Source organism: Carassius gibelio, chromosome A25, assembly GCF_023724105.1.
Source record: "Carassius gibelio isolate Cgi1373 ecotype wild population from Czech Republic chromosome A25, carGib1.2-hapl.c, whole genome shotgun sequence".
Classification (NCBI taxonomy): Eukaryota; Metazoa; Chordata; class Actinopteri; order Cypriniformes; family Cyprinidae; genus Carassius; species Carassius gibelio.
In genome coordinates, this window is record NC_068395.1 from 19,377,689 (window position 1) to 19,391,170 (window position 13,482).

Genomic DNA, 13,482 nt, shown 5'->3' on the forward strand with positions numbered 1-13,482 from the left:
CAAGTACTAACCAGACCCAAACCTGCTAATATTCAGAGACCGGCATTGATTCTATTTTTTGGCAAAATTATTATATACTAACTGAAAAATTTCCAAAAAGCTTACAGCACCTGGTATTCCCAGGCAGTCTCCCATCCAAGTACTAACCAGGCCCAAACCTGCTTAGCTTCCGAGATCAGACGAGATTTTTTTTTTTTTTTTTTTTTTTTTTTTTTTTTTTTTATTAAAAATCACAAAATAAAAACATTAACAATACATCACCACAAATATTTAAACATCTTCCAGTAACAGAACTTCAAAACCAGTCCAAGTTTTAACAATGTATGGATTATTCCTTGTAAAACATTTTTCAAACATTTCCATATTCTCAAGCATTTTGCAATAGTCATATAAAATTTGTATTTCCTCCATCATGATCTGTTTATATAATAACTTTATCGCTATTTCTTTTTTCTTTTGTTTCATTATATTTCTCCTTCTCCATATTGCAAATCTTGCAAGCGTTAACATAAAATTTAGAGCATAGTTATTTTTTGTCCTTCCATTGAAGCCAAATAAAAGCAATGTATCCCATTCTTCCAATGTAATCTTGTCATTATACAGAAAATCACATACCATCTTTTTTAACATTTTTATAAAATCACTTAACTTTCTGCAATTTAAAAATAAATGTAATACACCTTCCTTTTTCTCCAAACACACTTTGCACATTTCATCTTGCGCTAACCCAATTTTACTTAAAATCATTTCTGTCATCACACAATTGTGTCTTAATAAAAAATCAAAATTTTCCAAAACCGGACTTTTAAAATTCAATCTTACATTTTTCCATATATTCGAAGCATCAAAATTGTCAAATAACTTTTCCCAATATTCTATTGCTTTAGGCTTTACAAAAACAGTCTTACTTAAACAGGTATAAAACATCTTAATGACACAATCATTAAAAACAATCTTATCATCCCCTGCTTTTAAAAAAACCTTTGGTTTTTCATTTTCGGTTTCTTTTTCATTATCCTCAATATTTTTAATCCAATGTTCTGGCAATGCTAATTTTAATTTTGTATATTGTTCTTCAATTTTCCCTTTGTTTTCTATATCTTCTATTTCCTCAAGTGAATCAATTATTGCTTGTGTAGGTAAAAATCCAGGTTTCACTTCATATAAAATGTCTTTTACTTGTCTAAAACCTACTGCGTACCAGTTTTCATAAAACATATGCTTTTTGCTTTTATTATTTTGATTTAAAAATAGGGGTTGCTGCAGGTACTGTTTTCTCCCTTTAATCTCTACGTACACATTTTCATAAAACATTTTCCAGCTTCTCAACAATTCTTTATAAAACTCTGGTATATTTTCTATCATATTATCCTTAAAAGCCATCCATAAAAAATCATCTCCTATTTGTCCGCATTTATTAATAACATAATTCATGACACTTTTCCATGGAATGTTGTCTTTGTTAAAAAACTTTTTTACTGTTTTAATTCTCATGCTTTTCATTCTCAGCCATGGATCTATTAGTCCTAATCCTCCATCTTCCACCTTTCCAATGATTGTGTTATATGCAATTTTAGATGGCTTACCATCCCAAAGAAACTTTAAAATCATAGTTTTTATTCTCTTATATACCCATATTGGTAAACTAACAACACTTAAAACATACCACATTTTGGATAAAAAAAGAGAATTCAAGACAAGGACCTTCCCTTTTAGAAACAGTACTCTCTGTTTCCAAAAATGTAATCTTTTTTCCATTTTGTTTACAGTTTCATCCCAATTTATTTCTCTAGTTTTAATTTCATCAGATCCAAGTGTAATGCCTAAAATTTTTATATTATTCTTTTGCTCTTTTAACTGCCAATTTCTTTTTGAAATGTCCACTTTTCCAATCTTAATATATTCAGTTTTTTCCTTATTTACTTTCGCACCCGAACCTCGACAGTATTTATCAATAATTCCCATAGCCTTTTCAGCACTATTAAAATCTTTTAAAATCAGAGTAGTATCATCTGCATACTGAAACAATTTTTGTTCTATTACATTGTCTTCTATTAAAAAACCTTTTATTTCTTTTTCTCCATTTATTGCTAAACCTAACGGTTCAGCAACTAAAGTATATAATTAAGCTGATAAGGGACATCCTTGTCTTATAGATCTAGATATTCCTATGAAGTCTGTTAAAAAACCATTTATTTTAAAACAACTAAAAATATCTGTATAAAAACATTTCATCCACTTTATAAAATTATTACCAAAACCAAACTGTTGAATTAAATCAAATAAATATTTGTGCTCAACTCTGTCAAATGCCTTTTCTAGATCTATACTGATTAAAAAACCATCACTCTTTTTCTCTTTTATGTACCAAATTAAATCTCTAATGCTTGCTACTGTATCCAATATATCTCTTCCTAATACGCCATATGCTTGATTAGTTGTAATGATGTGGGGAACTACTTTTTTAAGTCTATTCGCTAAAATCTTGGCCAATATTTTATAATCTGTGTTGAGCATACTTAATGGTCTGTAATTTTGTAAATCATCTTTATTCCCTTTCTTTTTATAAATTATTTTAATCATTCCCTTCTTCATACTCTCACTCAATTGTCCATTCTTAAAAATGGCTATGAAAAGATCTTTCAAAATAGGTATTAAAACATCTTTAAAAACCTTATAAAATTCAGATGATAAACCATCTAAACCAGGACTTTTCCCATTACTTAATTGCATTATAGCTTCATTTATCTCCTTTTCTGTTATATCACTATCACACATTTTTTTATCATCCTCTTTTACTTTAACTTTGATTTGATTTAACAAAAATACTTCATCTTCCTCATTAACTCCCTTTTTCTTAAATAAAACACCATAAAAATCCTTGACCTCTTTTAAAATCCCTTCTTTATCTTTTATATTTTTACCTTGCATTGAAACATTCTTTATTAAATCAGCTTTTTGTCTATTCTTTTCTGCATCATAGAAAAACTTTGTACTTCTTTCCCCTTCCACTGTATTTCTTATCTTACTTCTTATTCTAGCACCCACACATTTGTCCTCTTCCACTTTTTTAATTTTCTCTTCTAATATTACTATTTTCCTAATATCCGTATTTCCTTCAGTTATCTTTTTCATTTCATTTTCCCATTCTTTATTTAGTTCCCTTTCTTTAGCTCTTTTTGCTTTCTGTATTTTCTTAGAACATTCAATAGAAAAACTTTTGATATCGGATTTTATATTGTCCCACCACACTCATATTGCTTCATCATATAAAACATCATCTACACTATTAATAATTAGGTTTTCCATTTCCATTTTATACAATTCGTTCTTTAAAAGCTGTGTATTAACCACCCATACACCTGGTCCTCTTTCAACTCCACTAAAATCCATCATTACATATAAAAAGTCATGATCACTCCCACTCCCATTTTATAAAAAACTTTTGAAATAAAATGCTCAAATCTTCTGTCACATAAAATGAAATCTATTCTGCTTTGTTTTAAAATTGTATTTACCCACTGTCTTCTCGAATATTCTCTTTTGACTCTGTTTCTATCTCTCCATACATCTACAAATTTATGTCCAGCCATCATACATTTCAGTTCTTTTCTTCCAACATCAGCTCTATACACCATAAAATCTTCAACATCTATTCTTTCTAAAACAGTATTAAAATCTCCTATAACAATGACATTCTTCCATCCATTAATCAAAACACTCAATTCTTTAAAAAAAGTAACTCTTTCCATATCTTCATTTGGAGCATGTATATTACATATTGTTATTTCTTCTCCCCTATCCATAATTTTAACAGTTAAAATCCTTCCATTGTTATCTTTAAATAAAACATTCGTTGATTCTACTACTCCCCTTCTAATTAGTATTGCCAATCCTTTTTTCTTATTTAAATCATTACTGTACCATATTTCTCCATCCCAAAAATTTTTAAAATCATTAACTATTGTTTCATTCCATCCAGTCTCCTGTATACATAAAATATCACTTTGTTTTGTTAAATTTATTATATTTTCAAACTTCAGCTTAGATGACAGCCCTCTAACATTAATTGAGACCAAACATAAGTTACTCATAATGAAAAAAAAAAAAAAAACACAAACCAAAACAACCCATCATCTATATATGGTCTCTCTTAATGTCTAGGAATTTAGATCTACTTTATCTTCATTTAGCCTTGCTCTGTCTTCTCTTCTTAACTTTTGTTTCTTTAATACTTGTTTAATATTTATTTCCGATACTGTTATCAATTTACGTCTTCTGTTCATAATGTCCGTTGTTCTGTTTTCAAGCTCAAGGTTAATTTCATCAGTTTCCTCATCGCTTACCTCCTCTTTATTCCACCCAGCTGCAATTTCACTCGTTGTTGCACATTCATTTTCTTTCATTTGTCCATCATTAGCAACAGTTTGATGTGTCTCAGTCTCCATTGTATGCACTTCAATTTCTTTATCTGCGTTGTCCTCTCTCCTCGTGGAGTCCTCCTTTCCTTGCTTACTTAAATCCTCAGAAATCCCATTCACCTCCTGTGTTTCATCTTTCCTTCTATTTCTGCTTGTCTCCTCCATGTGCTCCTGCACCTCTATCTCCATTTCTGCATTGTCCTCCTCTTCAGATTCACATGTACACCTCATCCATGTCTTTTCACAGCTTTTGCACCGTGGGGCTTGGCAGTCCCGCGCAAAATGCCCCTGTTCCAGACATTCTCTGCAGGTATATTGAGGACAGTCCTTTTTTCCATGCTCTGTGCTTGCACATATTCTGCAAGTCTTTAGCTGGCCGTCATGAATTACCCTGAAGTATTTTGGTCCCTCCTCTGTGTCAAATCTCACATTGTATGGCAGAGTCACAATGTCCTGTGGGAATCTTACTCTTAAAAACCTTGTTCCATCCGCAACAGTGGTGCCAGGATAATATCTCCTTCTTAACGGGAGAATAGGATTTACTCCCCAATCCACCAGTTTTTGAATGATTTCATCATCTTTTATGTAATTTGGCAAAAGCAAAAAAGAGACCATTCTTTCAGTTTTGCATAGTTTTTTGATCTCACAAAACTGTCCATCAATCAGTAGTCCATCTACTAGCTTGTCACAATCCATCTCATTCTCCATGGTTAGTTCATAGTCAAAATTACTTTTTTTCCTCAGTCCATACAGCTTTCCAAATCCAGTTTTCTCTTCCACTGCCTTTATTATCATCATCACAGATATTTTCTCTGGATCATTAACAGTCATAGTTAGCGTTGCTTCTTTTTTGTAGTCTCTCTGATATTTCGATTGGCTTTTTATCTTTTTCATTGTCTCATTTCTTTGAACTGCTTCTCGTCTTCCATCAGTATAATCTCGTTTGTTTACCTTGACTTGAATATAGCTCTTCTGTTCCTCTACTCCTTGCATCCATTCCATTCTTCTTTCTCCTTGTGGCAACCATTGCCCATGTTTCTTTGTCATCTTTAACCTTTCCGTTGTCCATTTCTTTGTTTCTTTCAGTGTAGTCGTTGTCCTCAGTCTCTTGGTCTAATATCCGTTCCGGTTCAGTAACTGTAATATCCGTCATTTTGAAAAAAATAAAACCTCAGACAGTAAAACTGTCTGAGGTTTAAACAAAAAATAAATTGAACTTATAAACTTTAAGTAATTATCAAAAGAAAACACAATAAAACAAAAAATAGGGGAGAGCCTTTCCCTCCCAAACTGCCACCTCACACTTCCTGGATCGTACCAACTCAGGGAATAGCCAGGTTGGTATGGCTGTAAGCGAAGACTGCCGCAAAGAGAAGGCTATTTAGAGATCAGCCAATCTAATCGCCAGTACATTATATAAGTAGGAAAGAAAACCCAAAAGCTTAAAGCACCTGGTATTCCTAGCCGGTCTCTCATCCAAGTACTAACCAGACCTAAGCCTGCTAAGATTCAGAGATTGGGCATCGACTCTTTTTTTTTTTTGCAAAATTATTATATAATTTGTGAAATTTTCCAAAAAGTTTAAAGCACCTGGTATTCCCAGGCAGTCTCCCATCCATGTACTAACCAGGCCCAAACCTGCTAATATTCAGAAATCGGTCATTGACTCTATTTTTTGGCAAAATTATTATATACTAAGTGAAAATTTTCCAAAAAGCTTACAGCACCTGGTATTCCCAGGCGGTCTCCCATCCAAGTACTAACCAGGCCCAAACCTGCTTAGCTTCCGAGATCAGACGAGATCGGGCATAGCTTTTTTTTTTTTTTTTTTTTTTTTTTTTTTTTATTAACAAATTTAAAATATTACATTAAAAACATTGTACACATTTTCCACAGAAGCATAACAAACAAAAACAATAATTATTTGCCACAGGTTTGATAAAAAACATTTCTCTAAACACCAAATACATTTATTTCACTTTACATTCAATAAATAACCTATTATCCCCGTTTTTCTTTTTGAAATACAATTAAGGCATTAGCATACCATGATACAATGTTTAAAAACATTATAATAATAAATAATAATACAAATTTAAACCAAACATTGTATTCTTAGTCTACCTCCTCCTCCTCATCTTCCCTCAACACTTGAAATTTATTCTCAAACAAATGTTTCCCCTTACTGTATTTTTCCCTAAAAAGTCTTTTTTTTCTGGCCACATTCACATTTGGTATTACCTTAAGGGTTCTCCTTCTTAATGTGACCCTTTTGTCCTTTCTATCATCCATTCTGTCCACTCCTTTCTCCTCTTCAGTTATCTCTTGCATTTCCTCCTCCTTTTCTTTTAGTCCTTGGTTCTCCATTCCCTCCAATGCCCCATGTGTTACTTCCTGTGATGTCAATGTCAATATTCCTTTGTCCATTTCTCCTTCCAGCCTTTTCTCTTCCAATTCCATTTCTTTCTCCTCTTCAGTTATCTCTTGCATTTCCTCCTCCTTTTCTTTTAATCCTTGATTCTCCATTTCCTCCAATACCCCTTGTGTTACTTCCTGTGATGTCAATATTCCTTTGTCCATTTCTCCTTCCAGCCTTTTCTCTTCCAATTCCTTCTTATTTTCCACAATAGCCTCTTTATTCACACCATCTTCTTCCTCATTCTCTCCACCATTTTGTAATTCAGTTTCTTTTGACATTCGTCCTCCTACACCTTCTGACTCTTTATTTTGAATTTCATTCTCCATCCAACACTCACATCTTATGATCACCTTTCTGCAATCCGGGCACTTAATTGCATCACAATCCCTTGCGTAATGACCCTGGCCATTGCACTGATGACATTTAAAATCTGGACAGTCTTTGAACACATGTCCCGGATTCATGCACAATCGACAGGTTTTAACCTGACGATCATGCATGATCCTGAAATACTGTGTTCCCTCCTCCGTATCAAACTTTGTACTGTATGGCAGAGACACTACTTCTTTAGGAAATTTCACCCTTAGGTACCTTGTACCATCCGCAATGTCTGTGCCTGGATACATTCTTCTTATGATGTCTGAAACAGGTGTTACGCCCCAATTTTGTAATTTAATTAAAATGTCAGAGTCCTCAATATAGGCTGGCAAATGTATGAAAGAAACCACATACTCCCTTGTTTTCAGTTGTCTAATCTCACACAGTTTTCCTTTTATCATTAATCCTTCATCTAATCCATCGCACGCCTCCCTGTTTATCAGTGTAATTTCATATTCTTTTACTTGCCTTGGTCTGACTGCTAGAATCTTTCCTCCTCCAATCCTTTCGTTCACTGCTTTGATAATGTCCTCTGCTCTTGCATCTCTCTGATCCGCCATGTCAACAATTACTGTAGCCTCTTTAGAGTAAATCCTCTTTTTATAATCCATTCGTCCTTGTCCATCTCGTTGTCCTTTATCCATTTCTTTGTCTGTTAGCACTCGTCTTCCTCCTGCCATGTCCACTTCTTTGGCATGTAATCCATCCATTTTTCAAACAAAATAAAAATTTCTCCCCAGACAGCAAACTGCTGCTGGGAAGTGTAAAAACTATAACAAACAAAAATCAATAAGTTGCAAAAGAAATAAATCTTTACGCAGATAAAACAAAACAAAAAACACAAGGTGAGCCTCTCTCACCTACTGCCTACTACAAACTGCCAACTCACTTCCTGTGTGGCTCACTAGCGTTGCCAGGTTGGTATGGCCGTAAGCAAAGACTGCCGCAAAGAGAGGACTATTTAGAGATCAGCCAATCTAATCGCCAGTACATTATATAAGTAGGAAAGAAAACCCAAAAGCTTAAAGCACCTGGTATTCCTAGCCGGTCTCTCATCCAAGTACTAACCAGACCTAAGCCTGCTAAGATTCAGAGATTGGGCATTGACTCTTTTTTTTTTGGCAAAATTATTATATAATTTGTGAAATTTTCCAAAAAGTTTAAAGCACCTGGTATTCCCAGGCAGTGTCCCATCCATGTACTAACCAGGCCCAAACCTGCTAATATTCAGAAATCGGGCATTGACTCTATTTTTTGGCAAAATTATTATATACTAAGTGAAAATTTTCCAAAAAGTTTAAAGCACCTGGTATTCCCAGGCAGTCTCCCATCCATGTACTAACCAGACCCAAACCTGCTAATATTCAGAGACCGGCATTGACTCTATTTTTTGGCAAAATTATTATATACTAACTGAAAAATTTCCAAAAAGCTTACAGCACCTGGTATTCCCAGGCGGTCTCCCATCCAAGTACTAACCAGGCCCAAACCTGCTTAGCTTCCGAGATCAGACGAGATCAGGCATAGCTTTTTTTTTTTTTTTTTTTTATTATTATAAAATAATTTCGACATTTACAGTAAATACATAATATATTTCAACATTACATTTTCAACAACCCTCCATTTACACTTTTCAAAAATTAAATACAAGTTCGTTCAATTCTGTAACAGAAATAAATCTGCTTCCCTCAACAAAATTTACAGAATTCCTCACACATATATATTTTAATCATCTTTATGTGTTGCTTTATCAAAGTCCTGAAAATACACCATACATTTTCTTTTCTTTTTTCAAAATATGCTACATTTCTCCTCAATCGTACTGCATACCTTGCAAAACTTAACATCATATTTAAGAGCTGCACATTCCCTCTTACCTTCTTTTCCTGTACCATACCAAACAAAAATATCTTGCCCCACTCGTTATCCACAAATTTTATTTCCTCCCAATTCTTCCTCACACATTGCTTTAATAATTCATGATAATCTTTTAAACTCTGACATTCTACATAAAAATGCATTAAGGTCTCAACCTCGCTGTCACACACATCACATTCTCTCGCAATGCTTTTGTCAACCTGATGCAAAACCTCCTTTGTATATACTCTATTATGTCGCAATATGAAATCATTATGTTCACATTCCATTGAATTGTATCTAACCACCTAGGTTTATCCACAGCATTTCTGGTTTTAACTCCGGGAATATATTTCTCCAATAAATTTCAGCAGCAGGTCTTCTAACTTCTTTTTTCACCATAATCCTATAGAAAGCTTTTAATGGAACCTTTGACAATTCTACCATGCAACCACTCTGTACAATATACATTTCGGGAAACTTGTACTCTTGTACTTGAAACTTGTTTTTCTATCAGAGCAATCCAATCTCTTGGAATGCTATTCTTAATTTTTCCAAAAATATTAAGCACTGTACCTTTTCTGATATTTTCATTCTCTTCCATTACAATATCCAGGATTGCCTGTGAGGGCAAGAAACCTGGGACAACTTCATACATATAGTCCTTTATCTGGTATAGACCAACCTTCATAAAACATTTGTTTTCCAACATTTTCCCTTTATCTAATATCTTAGGATTCAAAAACACTGGTTGATTTAGTACTAATTCAGGCAAATTACACTTATAAGACACCTGTGGCAGAAATTCAGCCCAAGCTTGGAAGACTTCTTTATAGAATTGTGGCATATCCTTTATCATGGACTCCTTTAAACACATAAAAAGATTACTCTGGTTACATGTCCCAAACTTCTCCAAACAATCCTTCATACAATATTTCCAACCATATATTTCTTTACTATATAAATATTTCTTAACAATTTTAAGCCGTAATGCTTTTCTCTTTACATCCAAGTCCATCAATTTCAAACCTATCTGCAATCAGTACCTTTTTTGAGATCCTTACATTTTTCCCTCCCCACAAGAAATCTACTACAATGGAGTTTGCCTCTTTTAAAACCCACTCTGGCATGTCCAGCACACTCAGTGAATGAACAAATCTTGACATTAACAATACATTGATAACAGTGACTTTCCCTTTCAGTGTAAGACCTCTTAATTTCCAGTAGTTCACAATTCGCCTTATCTTCTGTAGGACTACCGACCAAGAAACATCCCTCGCCTTACTATCTTCAATACCTATATTAACCCCCAGTACTTTAATATAATCCTTAACAGCTTTAAAAGGAATACCACACTCAGATATTTTATTTTCCCCAAAGAACATGATTTCAGACTTTTCAACATTAATTTTTGCCCCAGCCGCTCTACCATATGTATTCATGTGCTCCATTATCCTCGTTATACTATCCATATCCCTCACAGTAAATGTAGTATCATCTGCATATTGATGAATTAAACTGACCCCGTCTCCTGCGAATTTGATAGGCTTCAGCTCCTTATCTGCTTTTATTAAAGTTGCCAGAGGCTCAACAGTTATACAGTAGAGCAGGGCAGACAAAGGGCAACCCTGCCTTATGGACCTCTCTACAACAAACTCATCTGTTATCAAACCATTACACTTCACCACACTATGTGCACTATTATAAAGCAGCTTTATCCATGATCTAAATCTACCCCCAAATCCGAACGTTTCCAAAGCTTTCTCCAAAAATGTATGCTCCACCCTATCAAAAGCTTTATTTAAGTCCAAACTTAACAGAATGCCTCCTTCTTTCTTCATATAAAAAACAACATCTCTAATTGTACTTATAATATCAGCAATATCTCTCCCAGGTATACTATAAGCCTGTGTTGGGGCAACAATACTCCCTATTACCTTTTTTAGCCTATTTGCTAGAATTTTTGCCAATATTTTGTAATCAGTATTTAAGAGACTAATTGGTCTATAATTTTCTAATCTTAATCTACTCCCTTTATTTTTAAATAAAATGCTTAAGACTCCTGCAACCATTGTCTTAGGCACATCCTGCTTTTCTTCCATATACTGATATAGCTCTAACAATATTGGCCCTAGAGCATCCCTAAAAGTTCTATAAAACTCAGCAGTTAGGCCATCTGAGCCTGGGCTCTTATTAATGTTTAGACTGGAGATTGCCTCATTGATTTCCAACATAGAGATATCATTATCACAGAGCATCCTGTCTATATCTGACAATCTAGCACTAACTGTACTTAACACCTTTCCCATACATTCCATATTTACCCTTTCTTTCTTGAATAGTGACCTATAAAAGGATTCAACAGTATCCAAAATCCCTACCAAATCACTCACTTTTTTACCCTTCCCATCTTCCAACTCGGTAATACAGATTTTTCTCTGATTTTGCCTCTCCATGCCCAAAAAAAAGGATGTGCATTTCTCACCCTCTAAGGCATACTTCACCCTACTTCTTACAATAGCTCCATTACATCTTTTAATTTCATGTTTATTCAAATCAGCCTTAAATTTTAAATAATTTGTCAAATCATGATTTGGATCACTGCTTATCTGTTCCAGTTCTACAGAAATTTTATTTTGCAGATCTTTGTAATCCCTCCTCTCCATGCTATTCTTTTCCTTTGCATGTTTAATACTCAGAATCTTCATTTTCTGCTTTAAACCCTCCCACTTTACACACACATTTTCAAAGCCTAGATTTCTTCCCCATTCAGATTTTATACACTCATAGATCTTAGCCCTATAATTAACATCATTTAATAAACTTGCATTGAAACACCAGAGCCCCCCACCTTTGTGTTGCATTCTTTGACCCACTTGAAATTCCAGGACTGCATGGTCACTAAATGCTATGAACTTATAAGTTATATTTTTAATACACTGAACTATGTTCTGCCTCACCAGACAAAGATCAATTCTGCTTTGTTTTAAAGAATTGAGCACAATCTGTCTTCTCGAATACCCTCTTTTATCAGGGTTTTCTAATCTCCAGAGATCTACCAGGTTCACTTTATTCATTAGGTTTATAAGTTCAGTCCTTGATGAGTCCCTTCTGTAGCTCATATCATTTGCAGCATCCATTCTACTGCACCAAACATTAAAATCACCCACACAGATGCAGTTATCCGTGCAAAGTGTTCCTAAATGCTTAAAAAGCATCCTTCTTTCTTTTTCATTATTCGGTGCATAAACATTAATCAACTTGTAAACACAGTTTTGAAACTCAAAATCTATAATTAAAACTCTTCCTTCATTATCAGCAGGGGCGTCGCACCCGTGGGGGATGTGGGGGTTTTAACACCCACACTTTTCCCGGTGAGAGGGTTCGACACCCGCACATTTTCTGCAGTTTTTCCGCAGTTTTGCACAAACGCCTTACTACAGACGTTCCTCCGTTTCTCTGACCGCTCTGTGTTTGCGCTCGCCGCGGCTGCCTCCTCCCCCTCCCTCTCAAACTTGACACCGGCTTTGAGTGTGATCGGCTGATGATTGGCTGTTCTGCCTTAAGTCCCGCCTCTCTTGGGGTGTTATCGGTCAGCTCGTGCTGAGGAGGCGGGAACTTATGGTTATTTACATCTCCCTTTTCCAGGTACTTTGAATGAGTGTTTATGCTTTAGAGGTTTTTAAATAAGCTTCATATGTGTTTGGGAAGATGTTCTGTTAATCGTTTTGTTGACATGTCGAGTGTTTTCGGTATTATATTTCGTTTTTTAGACTAATGCTAATTTCTATTATTGGGATATTGTTTGCATACCTGTTGAAAAACTATGAAATTAAAGTGTATATTAATTTAATGTTTAAAAACAGTAAATTGTTACATTATTTATACCACCAGAGAAAAAGCTTTGTGTGGGCGTTTTTTCTCTCCTTTTCTGATTTTGCGTTTTTTTCTCCCCTTTTCTGATTTTGCGTTTTTTTCACCCCTTTTTTGATTTTTTTTCTTTTCTTTTTTTTAATGTAGGATTATTTTTTTCCCAGCCAAACGCTGCAAGCCGGAAATCCCGCACAGTGCCAGAGAACTTTGAGCCCTGCATTTTGTACCCCTCTGTCAATGTGTTCATCATTTTTATTATTTATAAACAAACCACATCCATCCCCCACACTTTTGAAAAGCTTGCTACGCCCCTGATTATCAGCATAAACTTCCTTAACATTTTGTACTACGTTGCTTTTAACTAAACAAGCCACTCCACAAGCCCTCCTACTGCCATGACTTACAAAAATATGATGAGACCATTTCCTCTTCACTTCTCTCATTTTACTGCTATCCCAATTTGTTTCTTGGAAACAATAAATGTCTGCTTTCACAGCTGTTAGGATATTTTCAAATTTACACGTTACCAAGACC

The 13,482-nt window shown here is 34.5% G+C and overlaps 1 protein-coding gene across 3 annotated transcripts in view; it reads right to left on the reverse strand.

Annotated features, from left to right (window-relative positions):
* The window catches only part of LOC127947410 (glutamic acid-rich protein-like), a 255,412-nt gene that overhangs the window by 149,109 nt on the left and 92,821 nt on the right, over positions 1–13,482 (reverse strand). The gene's annotated exons all lie outside the window — the stretch shown is intronic.